Source organism: Salvia hispanica, chromosome 4 (genome assembly GCF_023119035.1).
Source record: "Salvia hispanica cultivar TCC Black 2014 chromosome 4, UniMelb_Shisp_WGS_1.0, whole genome shotgun sequence".
NCBI classification, from domain to species: Eukaryota; Viridiplantae; Streptophyta; class Magnoliopsida; order Lamiales; family Lamiaceae; genus Salvia; species Salvia hispanica.
This window is the reverse complement of record NC_062968.1, coordinates 20,447,191-20,467,312: the sequence shown is the minus strand read 5'-3', so window position 1 is coordinate 20,467,312 and position 20,122 is coordinate 20,447,191. Positions and strand designations below refer to the sequence as shown.

At 36.7% G+C, this 20,122-nt stretch overlaps 1 long non-coding RNA gene and 1 pseudogene across 1 annotated transcript; both read right to left on the bottom strand.

The window, feature by feature from the left end:
- Positions 1-3,023: 3,023 nt before the first annotated feature.
- LOC125220606 lies at positions 3,024-10,952 on the bottom strand (annotated as a pseudogene).
- Positions 10,953-18,896: 7,944 nt separating this feature from the next.
- LOC125223668 lies at positions 18,897-19,536 on the bottom strand. The gene is made up of 2 exons (XR_007176760.1): positions 19,458-19,536; positions 18,897-19,365 (listed from the first exon to the last, which is right to left on the bottom strand). It is a non-coding gene; the product is annotated as an uncharacterized LOC125223668 (long non-coding RNA).
- Positions 19,537-20,122: the final 586 nt, after the last annotated feature.

Sequence of the window (20,122 nt, the reverse complement as noted above, 5' to 3'; positions counted from 1 at the left end):
AGCAAGAAATTCATCATTCATGGCACATCGCCAAACTGGAATAGCTATAGCAATTTTGGCAGATGCAGGGACAACAAGATGGAGATCTTTGGAGTCATCAGAGGCAGAGGAAGTCGCAGTGAGAGCCTTGGGCTTATGAATGCCATGTTGAGATCTAGTTTTCATTTGATGCTTTCGGGGTGGTGGAAGCGCTATGGGAGGAGGAGAAGGAGGATGAGGAGGAGAGGAGATTGGAATGGAGGGAGATGAGGAATCATCAATCACAGGAGATAGGATGCAGCCACTGTTGGGAAAAGGTGAAGGAGTGGGGAGAGCATTGCTGGGAAGAGGTGAAGGAGTGAGAAAATCAGATTTCATTGATGTACTGGGAAGATTACATTTCAGCAGGATCTTTTTTACAATAGGATAAGCACAATGACCAAGCCGTTTGTGCCAAAGATCTAGACTAGATGCTACATTACAAGATGAAGTAAACACAGATGGAAGAGCATCAGGGGAAGTAGGAGAGACACTGGCTGCAGATGAGTTCTTGACTGAAATTGATGAAGGTGAGGGAGACTTGTGAAGAATGAACTTGTAAGGGCCATGTTCAAGGGTGCCCCGTAGAATTACTTCCATGATATTCAGAAGCAGTGTTGAGATTAGCTAGATCGTTTGAAACATGGTGAGTTGCACCCGAATCTGGATACCATGATGAGGATTCAGTATTGAACTCGGAGGGCGAGTAATAACTGGAAGCATTACGGGACTGAGCCAAGTTAGCAGAGGGAGGTTGCTGAGGCTGAGATACAGGCTGATTTGAGTGAAGCTGAGATGGAGGCTGAAGTGAGTGAAGCTGTTGATGTTGAGCCCTATGATGAGAAGGTGGGTGGGGCATAAATGACGGCTCAAAACGGTACCAACACCTATCAGAAGAGTGACCAGGTTTTTGGCATAATTGGCAAATAAGCCTTCCGTTGCCTCTGCCGCGAAAACCACCGGATCGACCACCGCGAAAAACAGAGCCTCGACCACCACCATTCCTGTTGAAGTTGGATCCACCACCTCGACCTTGATGGAAACCATCCTTTCTTCCTCCAGATGTGTGAGCAAGATTAACTGAGGGTACAGAACCATCAATATTGATTTTCGAAATTTGTGCGCTTGGATCTTCCAAACGGGACTCAAAGCTATGAAGCAGAGCCGCAACGTCCTGCACTGTCCAGTCGTGAGTCTTGGCTGTGACAGTGACAATAACTGAGTCATAATCATGACTAAGGCCTCCAAGAATGTAAAGAATGTGATCCTCCTCAGGAATGCGGCATCCAGCGGCACCAAGAAGATCGCAGAGCTCTTTGATTTTGGCTAAAAAATCTCTCATTGTGAGATTATCCTTTTTGATGGTCTGTAGTTGAAATTTATACTGCATGACTTTAGCTCTCGACTGATTTGCGAAGCTAGTTTCCAAAGCCTTCTAGATCTCACAAGTTGTTGTAAGTCCCACCATGAGAACCATGATATTCTCTGTGAGTGACGACTGAATCCATGAGGCAAGCAATTGATCTTGCCTACGCCAAGCCAAGAAGGCAGGATTTGGCTTCATGATGCCTCCTGCACCAGTTATCTCATGGGGAGGTTTCTCTTGATCCTCCAGCAGATATGACTCAAGTTCATATCCTCTAATTGTTGACATGATTTGTTGTTTCCAAACAAGATAGTTGGATTCAGTGAGTTTGATGGCAATGGGGTGACTTTGTGATAGGAAAGGTACTGCATAGGGACTATGCCCATTCCCCTCCTCGGAGGTTGAACTGCTCATATTTAAAAAAAAAAATTGGGAATGAACAAGGGAAGAAAATAGAGCCACAGAACCTAGGAAGAACCTAGGCTCTGATACCATAAAAGGATTGCAGCAAAAAACATAGTAAAGCAAGAAATCATTATAGCTTAAAGAGGAATGTGTGAAGCACTTTTCATTGATCAAAAGATGATATACATAATCAGAAATACATCTATATATAATAACTACAAGTGGAAAAACTGCCTCATGGAGTAACTGCCTCATAAACGTGGGAGAGTGCAGCATTGCATCAAGAACATGGGAGAGTGCTCTTATTCGATTGCTCTCTTCCTTTCAACAGAATATCTTTCCAACTTGGGCTGCTAACGTGGCAAGGATCTTCTTGAGCTGATCTTAAGGTCTTATCCAAAATTCTCTCAACATGAACATCCTCTGTGTGAACATTTGACAGATTCTCATTCTCTACATTGTCAATGATTCGACATAGGTTAACAGTTAGAAAATGTAGACAAAAGTTAAACGGTAATTATTGCAGCTCGCTGAAATCATTATTCAAGACATGGAAGATAAAGCCTATGAGGAAATGAAAACAACTATGAGCAGAAACTTCAATAATGCAACCATGCTTCTAAACAACACTTGAGATATAATTTCTATAGAATTAGTTTAAATTCGCAAATAATGCCGAGCAAGAAATGGTGTGTGGTGACACCAGGAGCAACCAGCGAGAATCAGTATGCGCTTTTGAACGTAGCGTGTGGACGATTAGTGGACTGCAAAGAAATCAAATGAGGCGGTTTGTGCTATCAACCGTTTACGTTGCATATTATTTCTCCATTCGTTGAAGAATACATGACTCACTTAAATGAGTTCAAAAAGTTCGCATTTTTTTCCCGCTCGATTTGTTTCTTGCAGTCATCGTCGGCTCGGCCCTATAAATCCTTTCTATTGCAGGTTTTGATGTATTGTAAATCCTATTTTTATAATTAATTTCTGTTGGCAATTGAAACATAAAAATGAATGTAACAATACTCCACATCGGTGTACACCAAGAGCTTAATCCACTATATAAGTCTCATGGGCCCCTCCTCCTATAACCAATTGGTTTTAGGATGGAACCCATGGATTTCTATCAATTTCATTATAAAATTTGAGGGAAATTAGTTAGTGTTATAATCCATATATAGTAAAATTGAAAAGAGGCATTTAATGGTAGATATCTTACAACGACAGTACTATAAAATATGTAACAATAGATGTATGCAGTATTATTTATCAAGAGAGAATTTTCAAATACAAATACACAACTTATACAGAGGGAGTATCCAAAATGCGTTTATATAAGTTAATCGCCACATTTGAGAGTCCGAACACAATAACGAAACGCGGTACCTGTGTTATAGGGGGCTGTGGTCGACCCACCTCTGGATCATGGGAAGACATTGCAGGGGCTTGTATTCTGCCGGTGTGTGTCCGGCCCCCTGAAACGCAGCATCCACAAATCTCAAACATCCACACTGCAGTACTCTGTAATATGTGCAAAACAGTTTCTTACCTTCACAGTTGCGTATGTTAGCTCATGCTCACTGTGTGAATACATAGTAGTATACCTTAAGAAAGAGCAAGAAAACCTCTATTAAGTTAGACAAGTACTTAACAACTTTCACTTTAAATCTAAACAAATCAACAAACCAACCCTGTGATTTGGCCTTGTACGAACCAAGGTCTCCATTTACTACGAATCTGGAGGTTTAAAGACGTTATCCATTTTTCAGTCACGGTGTGAGGAGCCGCCATGTCATGATCACCGCTGTCAAAACATCATTTCACTGTCTTAGTTCAAGTGGAAATGGTTGATAAGTCTGAAGTTGAAAACTGAAAAAATCAATTCACCTGAATATTAGAGCTCGGCAATTTTTATGAATGAACTTCCTATGATAATCGAGGGTGGAGTTGACATCGTATGTATAATCTCTTCCTTTTAAGGTATCATTACAGCGCGCCCATTCTATCTTTGTCCCCTGTCGAATAGGATCCCTTTATAGCCTCAAAAACACACAAACAGACAAGCCTAACTCGGATAATACCTCACGAATGTGTAGAGCTCTTTGGACGAGCTCATTATTCGCCCACTTGGTGGAGTATAGCATGTTCATACCCTGGTTTATATACAACAAACGAGTTCTGAAGATACAAAAAAATGGCACATGAGAGAAATTAACTAGAGGGGAAAAAAACAAGGAAATATTACGCGACACCATGGTTCTACACCAAGGGGAGAAGAAGATCGTAGAAAGCGCCTAGCAATTTCATCATGCATAGGCATATGATCCAGTAACAGGCCTCGTTTATCATTCCCAACATCACACACGGGCTCTAAAATTTGCATTACATATATCTTTTCCAGACACTGTACATGAAATAAGTAGAACATGTTTAGAGCACATGAAACCTAATAACACAAGCATATCGAACCACAAACCAGAATGCCATCACCTCAGTTACTCTTTCGAGATCTTCCATGCATAAATGATTGTCCGGATGAATGTTTAGGTAATTTCCATTGCAATTTTCTCTAGCAGACTGCACAAGAAGAGAAAGAAAAATGTAAGACGCGTATGACTCAATGAAATCAATAATAAATGGGAGTTATGATAGTGGAAGAGAGTAAGGAGGTGCCGTGTAGAGTTCATCTGACAGGAGTCCCATTCGATAAGCATAAGCAACTCTTCCATTCACTTCTCCCGACATTCCATTCATATCAGTAAATGGATTTCCCAGTACATAGCCCTGCTCGCAACCACAATATGTAATTAAGGAATTATACAAATACAAAAATTGCAACAGAACCAAGTTAAAATGCCTAGGCAGGGTGGACTACTTTGAGATTCAGAGGAGGTTCGTTCCCGGCTTCAATACCTATCAAACATAGAGAAGAACGTGTTACAAATTCTCATACGAACTCTGGTTTTCACTGAGCTTTAGCCTTAACTTCATTTTGGTTTAAATCAAATCTTGCTCTATCATTTGGTCCCCAACTTAAATTGTGCACAAAAGTAGACTCACAATCGCATTATGATTCCTACCATTATATACTTGGTCGACAACAAGAGGGACAATAACTCCAGCATAAGAGCCACCACCAATATATAGTGGATTCTTCGAATATTGGGGATGATTTATAAGCCACTGCACAAGAAACCAACTAAATTACTACTACTATCTATATGTGTAATAGTAATTGGGATTTTCAGGAAAAAAGGTCACCTTTTTCAGGAAATCATAAGTAAGCGTAGCTGAAACCGTGTCGCTGGTCTTATAAGCTTGTTCAGTTTTTGCATACGAAAATCCAGTACCAACAGGTTGGTCTATGAATATAATGTTTGCTACCTACATATAAATGCAATCAACATAAACTCTCCCAAAATCACAACCAAATATTCAATTGCTCTGTAAAACCTTAGTCCATGAATATGGATTCAATTGGAGTGCAGGTATGCTCCCATTGGAGTTAGCATAATCAATGTGGATAGGCCCTGCATGTAATAATCAAATTAATTTGAACAAATTGTTGAAATCTGAGATTGAAATTGAAGTTAAAAATGTGATGATTGGAATTACCAATCTCATAAAGGAGTGCGGAAAGACCGGAACAGGCCGGGCCGCCGGTGAGCCAAAGGAAAAGGGGATCATTTGTAGGGCTCCTTTGGGATTCAATGAAGTAGTAAAACAGTTGTATTTCTTGTGATTCTCCCACACCAACATAGCTTCATCATAATCATAACAGAGAAGATATTACAAAAATGGGATGAATTGATAAAACAACACAACATACCCAGTATGAAGTTTGAAGGGAAGTTTGCCGGGAAAACCAGGCAGAGTTTGAATTAGAGATTGCGAGTGAACCGCTAGCCAGAATGCGACGGTCAACGCCGCGAGCAGGTGGAAACGCATTACAAATCTCAGAAACAAGCACTACTCCATATGCAAATGCAATTATGCAAATACATGTGGTGGTATCTTATATTTGTATAGTAAGAAATGAATGATTATGATTAGATGCAAAATCTTAACATCCACTATTTCATTTTTTATTGTTACACAAATGTATACGTTTTCTAATTTTTTAAATGTTTTTTTTTATCTTTCAACCAGGGCTTGTCATTTATTGCGTTGTTGCAGACCACTCCACCATTTTTTACGTCAGAATTGGATTGAGTTATTTAATTTTTCAGTACATGTGACTTTAGAAATTTATTTCTTTAAGAGAGCTCGGATGGTATTGATATACCCACATGCACCCACCCCAGAATATGCTTCAACAGGAATCACACAAGGGTAGAATGTCAGTGAAATAAATGAGGCACGTGGAATTACTACATGATATTAATGCTTGGTGTTTTATTAATGAACTTAATTACGTGGATTGATTGTGCGAACTGCGAACCATATCTCGTTGCGAGTCGAGATGACTTGAATGAAGTTTAGTACTCCCTCCGTCCCACTTTAAGAGTCCCGGTTGAGTTCGACACGAGTTTTAAGAAATAGGAGTATAAAAGAAAGTTGGTGAAAAAAGATAGCGGAATGTGGGTCCTACTTTTATATATTAGTTTTATAATAAAATGTAAGTGGGAAAAGATGAGTGGAATGTGGAGCCTATTATCAGTTATGGAATATTCTAACGGGACTCCTAAAGTGGGACACCTAAAAATAGTAAACCAGGACTTCTAACTTGGGATGGAGGGAATTAGTACAGTACTATTTTGATCTCAAACGAATAAAATCAAAATGTTGTACAAGTGCTTGGAATTGTTGTACAATTTTGAATTTGATAATCTCTTTCGAATTGTTTATTTGACTCAATTTCGTATAATGAACTAAATAAAATAGTACCATTAGGAGTCCCGGTCATTTTTGTGCACTTGTTTTACAAAAATGATAAATAGTTAAAGTGGTGAAATAATAAAGTAAGAGAGAATTTTCTCAACACTATTTTTTCTCTTAATTTACTATTTCTCCCCCTTACCTATTTCTTAGTATTATTTTTATAAAATGAGTGCGCAAAAGTGACCGGAACTTCTAATGACGTACGGAGGGAGTAGTTAAAGTCCAATTAAGTAGGAGTAAAATACAAGAATTGGGCTAAACACTTACAAAGGTGTTGAGCCAAAATCAATTAGTTTAAATCATACACCTTCTTGAGCCCAATGAAGACTCAGAAATATTTTCTCTGTCATCTTCACGCTCCGTTCCAAAAACATTCGGTGAGTGAATAGTCCAGTATTTTCAATTTTTGGCGCCTTCGAAAATCTTATGGTAGGATATTTGGTGAATAATTCTACCGTAAAAGCTAGTACTAGTACTATTTATAAGTCTCACACCTACTATTATTTTTGAAGTAAAATAGAATTATGGTATAAATGAATCGTAAGGAAAATATACTAAGCTAGAGTAATATAATAGAAGACGATGTGATTATAAAAATAGAAAAAGACTGTAATAACCATGCTTCAACGAATAGTAGTAGTAACTTTTTTTTTCAAATCGCATATACTTCATCTGTTCTCCGAAGAATATAAATTTTTGATTGAACATGGATTTTAGTACACAGATGGTAAAGTAAGAAAAATGAAGAGAGAATGGTAGGTCCTCAGCAATGACATGACATGTGTGCAACATAATTTTACACGTTGTGGTAGTGTAGCACACATGTCGACGTGACGACGTCATGATTTTTTTCAGGAGCATGGCGTGTAGTGCGCATGAGCATTACGTTGTCAATGCCCTAAAGGACATTTCAAAGAATTCAAAAACATGATACATAAAAAGTGATGGAACAAAAAACGTCAGAAGATCTACAATGGGTACAAAGATGACCATCATCCGATCAATTCCAAACATTCTCTAGTTTGGAAATTGAAATGAAGATAAGAGAGATTCTAGAGTGGGGAGAGAGATAACCATCTTCTAAACATTTCAAAACACTCCCTAGGCTTGTATGATGGTGCTGTATGCCCTGCCCCCTGCATATATGTATTGCCAACCATAAAAAATTGTTACTAATAATTTACTTCATTTCAAATTAAATACTAATAGTATAAAAAAGATTGCATCTTTTATCTTGCCTTAATTGTAGCAAACATGAGGTAAGCCTCCTTGATCTTATTCTTGTATAGCTCTGTATAACTGCAAATCACATAACACACAAGGTTGAACAATGAGATTTTTACTTCAATCATCTGTTGCTATAGCAGCAAAATTCACCCTGCAACTTGACCATCAACGGTCCATGCCCTCCACTCATCATTCACGGACAAATTCAGTTGGCGTATCCATTTCAACGTGGCCATGTAAGGTACACGCATGTCATGATCACCGCTGAAACAAAGAGGCGTATAGCTTCACTAACATTGTCAAAAATTATACGCGAGCATTAAGACTGTGGATTTCACCTATACACCAAGGCTTGGAAGCCTCTAGCACTCAGATTTTGATGATACTTGACAACGCTTTCTATGTCATATTCGTAGATGAAGCTCCGGTTACATCTAATCCAATCACCTACCGTTCCCTGATTGATTGGTCAATGTTCAAGCAAAACAACATCTTAATCATGTGTTATACTCAAATTAAAAAAGTTGGGTCATGTTTTGTACCTCTCTGATGTGCAGAGCTTCTCTCACAGTTTCGTCGTTAGCCCACACGTTGGAGGCCAGATATGTGTGTTCCTGCAAAAGACAACAACTTTGAGTTAGGTCGATGATGGATGACATGAATGAAGGCAATGTGAGAGGCAGAGTGGAGGAATACACGACATGGTGGTTCATTTGGGCTGGAGAGGGATAAGAAGTCGATTGGATCATCTACTATAGACAGTAGGAACCTTCTAGAACCACTCTGATTTGGTGTTGTGATTTCTTTGCACTTTGGCTCTAGAATATGATCGCCATAGATAAGCTTGGTGCACTGCACTTTATTAAAAGGCAAAGCAATATAAAACATCAAAATCTTTTAACATATGCCAAGAATATATCATTAGTAGGGATGCCAGCCCGAATAGCCCACCATATTTATAGAGTTGGGGTTGAAAATTTCTAGCATGATAAAATTACAACCCGGTTAGCCCGCACCCGATTAACTCGCAACCCATTACGGTCACACTCAAAAACCCGATAAAATTTATATTGTTCTTTTTGTTTTACTCATAATTCGACACTACATTGATTATTTTTATAATACAGATAACAAAAAAAAAACTTTCAATTTTATATTAATTAATATATTATATTTTTATTAATATAATAATAGATAAATAAATTAGAAACTTCAAATTCAGTAAAAAAAATAAATTTCTAAAACATGTTTTAAAATTTCTCGAAATATGACGATGTTTTATTTTGCACAGATCTCAAATATTAGTATTTGATCAAGTTTATGTTTGGTATATATATCAAATTTATCACAATTAAAAGTTTTACATTTTATAAATATAACTGATTTTCACCATTATTTATTGATTGATCGCATGTTAATTTTATCCGATTAACCCGTTGGCCAGCCCGAAACCCGAACTTTTAAGGTTAGGGTTGAACTTTTATAACCCCAAAAAAATCACAACCCGAGTAGGGTTGGTTCACCCGCTGGGCCGACTTGATTAACATCCCTGATTATTAGTGATGTATACCTGATTGATACTATACAGAGCAAATAAACATTCGATGTTATTTGGATCTGGATTCTTATACTCTCCGTTGCAGCTGCTTCTTGCTCGCTGAAATCATTATTCAAGACACGAAATTAAAGCATATTTAAGCAGCAAGTTCACCAATAGCGATATAGTAATATGTATAGTAGGCACTGGTTTAATTTTGCAAATAAACAACGAAAACACCTCAAATTGTTTGTCTGAAATGAGTGCCACTCTGTGAGCATAAGGTATCTGTTCATTCACATCCTCAGCATGTGTCACTGGATTCCCAACCATGTAGCCCTGTTCCCAATCCACAAAATAATTACTGTCTACTTATATCTTATTCATATAATCATAGTATAGAAGTATTAATAAAACAAAATCAAGAATGAAATAATTAATATAGCAAGAACTCCCATTACTTGGAGAGACATTGTTGGCTCTAGTCCAGCTTCATTGCCTGCAAATTTTCAACTTAATGATGAGGAAATAAACAAACCGTAAGCATATTTAAGTCTTGAGATGCAACTAACTACCTTTAGCTATTTCAAGTGCAAGCATGGGAACCATCTTGCCACCATAAGAGTCACCCGAAACATAGAGACGATTCTTGATAAACTCGGGATGAGCTAACAGCCACTGTATTTATTTTTCCAAACAATGACGACAGAAATAAGCAAGCCTTCCATCAATAACAAAACAAAGGGTAAGGATGAAAACCTTGCGTAGAAATGTGTAATTATGTTGGGTCGAATTAGTGTCGGAGGAAGGGTAGCTTCTTGCATTGTTGGAATATGAGAATCCAGTCAGAACAGGATAATCTAGGAATATAATGCTGGCAACCTAACACCATCAAAACAACCATCATCATGTAATGTGGATGAAAATCAAGAATGGAAATTTATGTATCAAACCTTAGTCCAAGAATATGGGTTCAATACAAAAGAAGGTAAGCTTCCATCAAAGCTCTCAAGATCAAAGGCTAGTGGACCTACAAATTGACATTAAATATTCTAATTAGGACCCAATCCAAGTATAGCTCATCTCCAACAAAAGAAGAGAAGAGAAGAGACCGATTTCATAAACTAGGCTGGAAAAGGCAGAGCAGCCGGGGCCACCGCTGAGCCATATGAGCAAAGGGTCTCTATTAGGATCGGTTTCGGATTCGATGAAGTAGTAAAAGAGCTGAATTTCATCATCCTCTCCAACCCCAATGTACCTGAATCCCACGAAACAGCATCAGTTCTGTCCAATTAAACAGAGGAAACAGAGTATAGTGAATTGAGACATGAAGAGACCCTGTTTCGAGTTTGAAAGGCAGAGCTCCGTCGTAGCCGGGAAGGGTCTCCACGATTATTTGTGAAGCAGCACACTTGATTCCGACAACAAAAGCAACTAGCAAATGAAGGAATGTCTTCATGGCTTGTGACAAATCTACTTCAAACTTTTCTTAGTACCTCGCTAAAATAGAGTTTTTTTAGCATTCAATGACCACTGACGCTACTAAAAGGAGGTTTGTTTAAAAATCAATCCCTATATGCTTGATCAGACAACTTGATTGGCACACAGTTTGCCACGTTTTTTCCATGTACAGTTTGTGTTTTCCTTAGGTTTGAAACCAAAAAAAAGTAACGGGAATTTACATGACTTTTCACATTCGGTGAGTATTTTAGTCCAATTATTTTCGATTTTTGGCACCTTTGAAAATCATACAGTGGGGCATTTTGTGAATAATTCTACTGTAAAACCTATTTCCCTCTATCCGTGAAATATTGTCTAGTAGTGTCATTTTGGTCTGTTCGTGAAATGTTGTCCACTTTACTTATTTTTTCATTTTTGATAATATTTTGCAGAAGGAGTATTTAATTATAATAAATTTATGTCGCTTTCTACATAAGCCTCGTGCTCATTGTTTTGAAGAAAATAGAATCATGGTATGAATGAATGAAGCATGAGGAAAATATGATAGTATGACACATTGTGAATGACACGGGTTTTAATATGAAATTGGTAAAATAAGAGAGAAAGGAAAAAAAAAGAAGAGAGAAGTAGTATTAGTGGAATGTTGAGTCCATGTTATTAGTAAGAGTGAAGGGAAAAAAAGTAAGAGAGAACTGGTTGAAAACTTTCTGTTTTTAAACATGGTTTATTTTTTGTGGACAACCAAGAATGACAAATGTGGTCTATTTTTCGTTGACGGAGGGAGTATATGAATGTGAGTTTTAAAATGTTAGAATCATGCTTGGTCAAAGGGTTTTGATCAAGAATAAATGTTACGAAAAATTTAATTTTATAATATTTAATGATTTAATGTTGATCTACTAAGAGAGTAGATGACCATGATATATTCATTTTCTCCAAACTGATTTCTGGTGCGTGAAAAATAATAGATTAAAGTTAGTCATATATAGATTAATTAATAGTGTATTAACTACTATCTCATATTAGAAGAGTATAAAAGATGTACTCTTTATGTCTCAATCAAGATATCTATCTTTCTTTTATTTGTTTGTCTCATTCAGTTATTTGTCTCATTCAGGATATTCATTTTTTCTATTTGTAAATAAAATACTTCATCCGTCCCCAACGAGTATGAACTATTTTATTTTTCATCCGTCCTTGAGAAGTATGAACTTTCTAATTTTAAAAAGGTCAAACAACATATTACCCCTACATGATAATTTTATTTACAACTTATACCATTATCATTAATAATTTATACCAATACGATAATGTAGACCTCACTCTCCACTAACATTATTTTCACTACTCTCTCTCTCTTACTTTTCTCCTTATTTATTAAATCTCGTGCCGAACCCATTGTTCACACTCTTTGGGGACGGAGGGAGTACCTTCATTATGCTTTCTAATTCAAACTAGCCATGATGACAAATTCAAATTCGATTATGCTTTCTATTTTGAAAACTCTTCTCTCTATGATGTGAGATTCGTTTTAACTATACTTTAATTATTTGTTCTTTCTATCTCTCTTACTTTATCAATTATGCATTAACATTTATGTCCAACCAAGATTGCATACTTATGTAAGACAGAGGGAATAATATTTACTCCCTCCGTCCCGGATAATTTGACTTACTTTAACTGGGCACGGGTTTTAAGAAATATAATGAAAAGTGAGTTGAAAAAGTTAGTGGGATGTGGATCCTACTTTTATATATTAGTTTTATAATAAACGGTAAGTAGGAATGAATTAGTGGAATATGAGTTCCAAAACTAAAAATGATAAAAGTTAAATGGGCCAAATTATCTAGGGAGTACTATTTTAATATAGAACATCTATAACTAGAATTAACCCGCGCACCACAACCATTGGTCAAGGAAGGTGTGTCCTCAGGCCTCAGCAAATGTGCAGCATAAGCACTACTGCACTACGTTGTCAATGCCCACAAGGTCAATTTAGAAACACGATTAAAAAACAAAAGTGGTGGTACAGGGTACAAAGATAAAAACCAAAACATACGAAAATTAATACATAAATGAAGATGAGAGAGATTTTAGAAATATAAAATATTGTGGTGCAAAATTTATTGTAGAATTAAAATTTTGCCATAGATATTTTTTTTTATCACATTATATATATATTTTTCGATGTGAGAAAATCGTATTCTCAGGCAAAACAACAATACGCCCAAACCAAATCTAACCAATTTTCTACCCCTACCAGCAAGCACAAATACACCAAGCCTTGACCCAACAAGATAGAAAAGAGAACGACTAGTAGGGACAGCACCACCCAAGGCTAAAGCGACCAAAAGAAACTCTCAAAAGCACGAAACGAGCATGATCAAACAAGAGGATGAGGTCAGCCATGTCTACCCCACAATGTTTCTCGAATTATGCTGTGGCATTCGAAATCCTGTCAAGAGCTCTTCGTTGATTCTTTGGTTCTCTCCAAGGTCTAACTTCACTCCTCTCATCATTTATTTGTTCCACTGAGAAGGGAAATTCTGGGCACCAACCTCGATTCCATGCGCCAAGTCTCTAGAATAAGCATTTCTTCTCAAACTTCCAATTGGATTGAAACACTTGAAAGTTGATTTTATTTCTTATGTCCCAAATGGTTCATGTAATCACAAAGAACATCGCTATGAAGAGCTTCTTATCAAACTCTCAAACTAGGGACCCTTTCCATGCTAAGAATTGTTGAAATCGTGTGTCCAGTCAAATGAGTTGACCAAGACTAAATATGACGAGACATTTAATTTTGTGTAATTAAATGATATAGTGTCGATCTACGCAGATGATCGTAGTATATTTATTTTCTCAAATCCGATTCCCGGTGAAAAATAATGAATTAAAGTTGGACAAAAATGTGAACTAATTAAATGAGCTATGAGAGAAGCTATGCGATTAATTAAGAGAGTTAATTATTTCACATTGGAAATGCCAACCTTCTTAAACTAGCACTCCCTCCGTCCGCCATTAGGAGTCTCATTCCTTGGTGGCACGGATTTTAAGAAATGTTAAGGAAATTGAGTGGAAAAAGGTTAGTAAAATAAGGGTCTCACTTGTATATATTAGTTTTAAATGAAATGTGAGTGGAATGAGTTAGTGGAATGTGGAACCTATTACCATTTATGGTAAAAGTGAATTGAGACTCCTATTCACGGACGGACTAAAATGGAAAAAATGAGACTCATATTCACGGACGACGGGAGTATTTAATAAAAAGAGTTATTACATGTAATAATTATAGTTTACTAACATGGGCTGTAGAGCCCACACGCGCGATGTCGCCGCGAGTGCTGCCGTGACTGTGTGCTCGTGTCCTTGGAGTTGGATCTTGGTCTTTGGGTGGTCTTTAGACTGTTCTTTGGGTTCGATCGTTGGGCTTGACCTGAGGCTAGTCTAATTCTTTTTAGATCACGCTTTCACGTCAGCAACCCAAGTGGGATGACACCTCGTCAGTATAACGCAGTGAAACCAACGTGGCTGACACGTGATAAAGTCCACATCGTGAGCGAACCTAGACACACAGTGTGTCCATATACATCTGCCCAAGATCAGCCTCTCTAGCTCCCGTAACGGCTTGTAACGCCCGGCGGTTACAGCCTTGCAACGATGACAACCATCAAGCTTGTGTTGACCCTTGCAGTTGACTAAGCCTATAAATAGGCTAGTCATTCCATGCATAATACACACAATAAAAAGCATTCTGCATCATAAGTTCTTTCTCATTTTTGCATTTGTTCTTCTGTCGAAGCCCTGCTCTCACCTCCATCCAGTTCGCCGGAGCTCTGCTGATAGCAGTGCTGCTTCATCAGAGACAAAAGTCGTTTTATCTTTTGGGACGACACGCCAATCCGAAATAACTACATGGCGTATCTCATCTTGTAGACAAAGGCCTCCTCGACTCGGCTTACTACTGCATTTACGGTTTTATTGTTTCGCTTCCAATTATTGTAATTTCGTTTCAGTCTTCTTTTTGTATTCTTTTGGATTGTATTACACCTGGTTTATCTCTTATAATCTAGAAACCAACAGGAAAAAAACCATCGGTTCTCTGTGAAAGCTCACACGAATGTTCCACAAGCTTCCCAATATCCTGCAACTAAATATAACGTGCTCAATTATCTCTAGCTCCGTCTTGCAAAGAACACACCGGTCATCCTGATTCCACTCACGCCTATTATATAATGCATGATTTATTCAATAATTAAAATTTTGCAATTATTTTTAAAAAAGAGTAAAGGTCAATTTTGGTTCTAAACATATGACCGAAATACCAATTTGGTCTAAAACATTCACTTTTTAAAAAACTGGTCCATAACAAATAAAATTGTTGCCAAAGTAGTCCTTTTTTAACGGTTCCATTAAAAAATTAACGGTCAACACTAAATAACCACATTTTGACCTAATTAGTATATTAATCTATAATTAAGTAAAAAATAAAATTAAAAATTAAAAAACTATTCACCTTCTTCGTCAAAAAACCTGTCTCCACTAGCAAATCGCCGGCTTAACCAGGGTACGCCCCTTTCGGAAACAGATTTCCAGCGCCCACCGCTGTCTTCGCCGACATGGTGCTTAAGCCTCTAACTTTTCAACTCCGTCTCTAAAAATCAGAGACAAACTCCAAATTCACACTCCCATCTCTCTCTTCTTCTCCTTCGTTAAAATTCTCTCCCTGCCAGCGAAATTCAGCCCCTCCGCCGCTACCGTTGCGGTGCTGCCAGTTCTCTTTCTCACGCTTATCCTCTCTATCTCCTCAATCCAATCCAATTCACTCTCTTTTCTGTCTCTATTCCAGCGGCCGCCTCCGTCAGTCCCCTGCATGCTCTTTTCCTCCGTCATAGCCAACGTGTGATGACGTCTTACCATCGCCCTCACACTGTTCCAGATCTGTCTCCCTCTCTCTCTCTTTCCGTTACGCCTTTCCTTTGTCTTTCTCGTTCATTTCCCTGCTCACCGCTACACCCTCTCGGTCATGCCCCTGTGCAATCAGCATGACCACTTCCAAGCTCGCTCTCTCTTCGTGACGATTAGCCGGTGTGGAGCTGCTGCTTCCACGAAGATTCACAGCTCACCGTCGAGAGCTCCTCCAGACTGGGATGCTTCCACCGTTGTCAGAAAATGATTGTTAACTTAGCAATCGAGACTCGTGGAGTCAGAAAATGGTTTGAAGGGTGTTTTACTGGGCGATTTCTTCATAGGGTTTTCAATAGTGAATTGGAAGAGTATTCTGGGAGTTGAGGTAGTGTGTTTTTGCAGAGAAAATTAGGGTTCTTGAGATGAAAAAGAAGGAGAAAGAGAGATGGTTTGTACTAATTAAAATCCACTAATACAGTCAAAATATCACTAATCAAGAGCTGATTGTCAGTTTTTTACGGAATCATAAGAAAATGACCACTATGACAAGTATTTCATTTTTTATGGACCTGTTTTTCAAAAAGTGAATGTTTTAGACCAAATTGGTATTTCAGCCATATGTTTAGGGCTAAAATTGACCTTTACTCTTTAAAACATCATATAATTTTTTTTATACAATACAATTTTATATTGACATAATAACTAATTAAATCATGAAGTTGCCAAATTCTAGTTTATCATATCTGTATATGAATCAATAGTAACCTTTTTTTTATATTAAAAGTTCCACTAAAATTAAAAATAAAAGAAAATAAAAGAAAAGAAAAGTTAACCCATTTTTATTTTGTGGAATAAGTTTAGACTAGAAATAGCTTTTCTTTACGTAAATATAGATCCATTTGTGTGTAATAGTGTATTAAGAAATATACTATATAATTTATTAGGTGATTCCTTCAGGTGTAAATGAGTCTAACAATTATTTTGACAATTATTCGCAACGGTTACTATCGCGAAGTCTTATAAACACTTCCCGATAATAGTTCATTTTTTATTTCATAATATATAACTTATTTATACACTTTTATAGTTATATTGACATATTTTAATTTGATATATAAATTTCATTCAAATAAAAGAAAATTTACATAATTAAAATGCTAAAATTACATAATCAATGCCCATAAGGTCATCTAAAAGAATTTAAAAACATGATACACGAAAAAGTGGTGGTAATGGGTACAAAGATAGAAACCAACATATACAAAAACATGAATAGAAAATGGCAAGTGCTTTAATCCAAGCAAGAATAGAAAATTATTAAGTGATTGATATTTGTAAAGTTACTGATATAGTATTATAGTATATAATATTGTATTCATTTGCATGTATAAATAGATTCAAAAGGAGGAAGCATACTGATAGTAGAAATATGTTATTGATTTATCGGTACAAATTGATTGAAAATGAGGAAGCACAATAAATGCTACATTGAAAAGAGAAAAAAAACCATCTTCTTAACATTTCCAAACACTCTTTAGGCTTGTATTCTGGTGTTGTATGTCCTGCCCCCTGCATTTCAAATTATATTAGCAAACATGAGGTCATCTTCCTTGATCTTACTCTTGTACAGCTCCTTGTATATGCAAATCACCAAAAAAAACATGGTTGAGCAATGAGATTTTTACTTCAATCATCAGTTGCTATAGCAACAAAATTCACCCTGCAACTTGACCATCAACGGTCCACATTCAGTTTGTGTATCCATTTCAACGTGCCAAGGTAAGGTATATTAATATTGTGATCGCCACTGTAACAAGGAGGTGTTGTATAGCTTCACTAACGATGTCAAAAAATATACACGGGTATTAAGACTGTGGAATCAGCTAATAGAGACCGTAGGAACCAATGGCGGAATCAGAAATTTAAATAAGCCGGGGCTGAAAAATTTACAAATTATAACAGTAGTAAAATATTTAATTTCATATATAACAACATTACAATTTTAAAAAGTACTCCGTATTAAATAATACTCCCTCCGTCCCCGATTAAGAGTCACACTTTGACCGGGCACGAGTTTTAAGAAATGTAAAGAAAAGTTGGTTGAAAAAGTTAGTGGAATGTGAGACCTATTTTTTTATATTGGTTTTATAATAAAAATGTGAGTGAATTGAGTTAGTGGAACGTGAGACCTACTTACTATTTATGGTAAAAGTGAAATGTGACTCTTAATTGGGGACAGACCGAAACGGAAAAGTGTGACTCTTAATCGGGGACGGAGGGAGTACTCCTTTTGTCCTTATGCAATATAGACATTTCATTTTCAGCATTCATTTTGAAGAAATGATTCTCATTCCGTCCACGAAAAATAGGACACATTGTGAATGACACGAGTTTTAACGTGGAATTGGTAAACTAAGAGAGAAGAGAAAAATGTACTAAGATATAAGTAGTGTTAGTGGAATATGGGGTCTATATTATTAGTAAGAGAGAAGGGAAAAAAGTAAAAGAGAGGTTATTGAAAACTTTCTTTTTTTAAAATGTGCTCTATTTTTCATGGACAATCAAAAATGACAAATGTGTTCTAATTTTCATGGACGGAGGAAGTAATAAATAATTAAAGTAGAGAAAAAGTTAAATAAGAGAGAATAATATAGAGAATACTCTTTTGTATATTATTCCCCCCTCTTACTTTACTCTATGTGCACTTTAACTATTTATTAGTAGTATATTTTTTTTCCAAAATGAGTGCTTAAATGAAACGCCTCTGCTGCAGATGAAGTAATTATCACAGACGAATTGTAGTAAAAAAAAAAGTTACCATCATTTTTATATGCTCTATCCACAAATGACAAATTTGTTTTAATAAGTTTCACAAATACTCTTTTTATCTTAGTAAAATTAAGAATGTTTGGAACTAAGTTTTTTTTCATTATTTAGAATAATTATATAGTTTGTGATGATTTGATTTTAATGATTAAGGGTGGAATTAAATTATGCTGAAAGTATTTTATACGATGAAGTATTGGACTACATATATGTTGGGGAGAATAAAATAAATTAAATGCTCGTTTAAGTTTCATTTTGGTGAATAAGATGGAGTATGAGAATAGGGTAAATATAGTTATTTATCACTAATTTTTATGCCATTTGACCGGTCAAATATTTTTCTTTCTTCCAATGCTAGAGATATATCCAAAAAGAAAAAAGAAACAGATCTTTTGCACTCCCCTGTTCATCTTTATTCCCCACCGTCTCGCCATTCCTCTTCCTTCTTTCCATAATTCCTCTTTTTGCGTACTTCTCTCGGCCTCTTCTCCACTTCACCGCCCAATTCTTGTGTTCTTCTTCCTGATACTACTTTCAATTTTAGAAAATCGGGCGCGGGGTTCACTGGCTCTTGGGGCGGAGACTAGTCGGAGGAAGGCCATGTAATGGGGAGTCTGTGTCTGGGTCCCCATGTAGTTCCGCCGGTGGTAGGAACCTTCTAGAACCACTTTGTTTTGGTTTTTTTGTATTCTTCGCACGTTGGCTCCAGAATATGATTAATATAGATAAGCTTGGTGCACTGCACTTGATTAAAAGGCAAAGTATTCAGCGTCGTCTAAAACATCAAAATCTACTGACATATGCAAAGAAAACATCATTAGTGATGTATACCTGAATGATAGTACTATAAAGAGCATATAAACATTCGATATTATTTGGATCTGGATTCACATACTGTCCGTTGCAGCTGAAGTCGACACGAAATGAAAGCATATTTGAGCAGTAATATAAATAATCATGTGTTGGGATAATTGAGTGAACAATTATATAAAGCTCTCTATGATGATTAACCGAGAACGATGGAGAAGGAGCATAAACTGTAGAGCAGAAGCGTACCTTAGATCCATAACGTATTGAAAGGCGGAATTGCTTTGCAGCGGCTATGGATCTTCCAAACGATTAGAGACATTCTTTGCAATAGTCTGCCGAGAGAATACAGAGATATCGAATGTTCTTCTTACGTCTGGGGACCATAACCCTATCTTATATTTATATAAATATAAGACCCTTTTATTTTCTATTCGGTCCCTCATCAAATAGAAAATCACTTTATGGAATCTACACTTATTTCCATAACAATTAAATACACTTTAACTCAAACCTTAATTTTTATTGGATCACTTTAATTGATCAACTGAAAGATAGCCATACACATTAAATTAGTCATGTGGAAGCCCAAATTTCCAACAATCTCCCAATTGGGCAATACATGACACCAAATAAATGTGTACAAACCGAATGAGCGCTCAAAAGTGCTATCACATAGTGTATTTTCA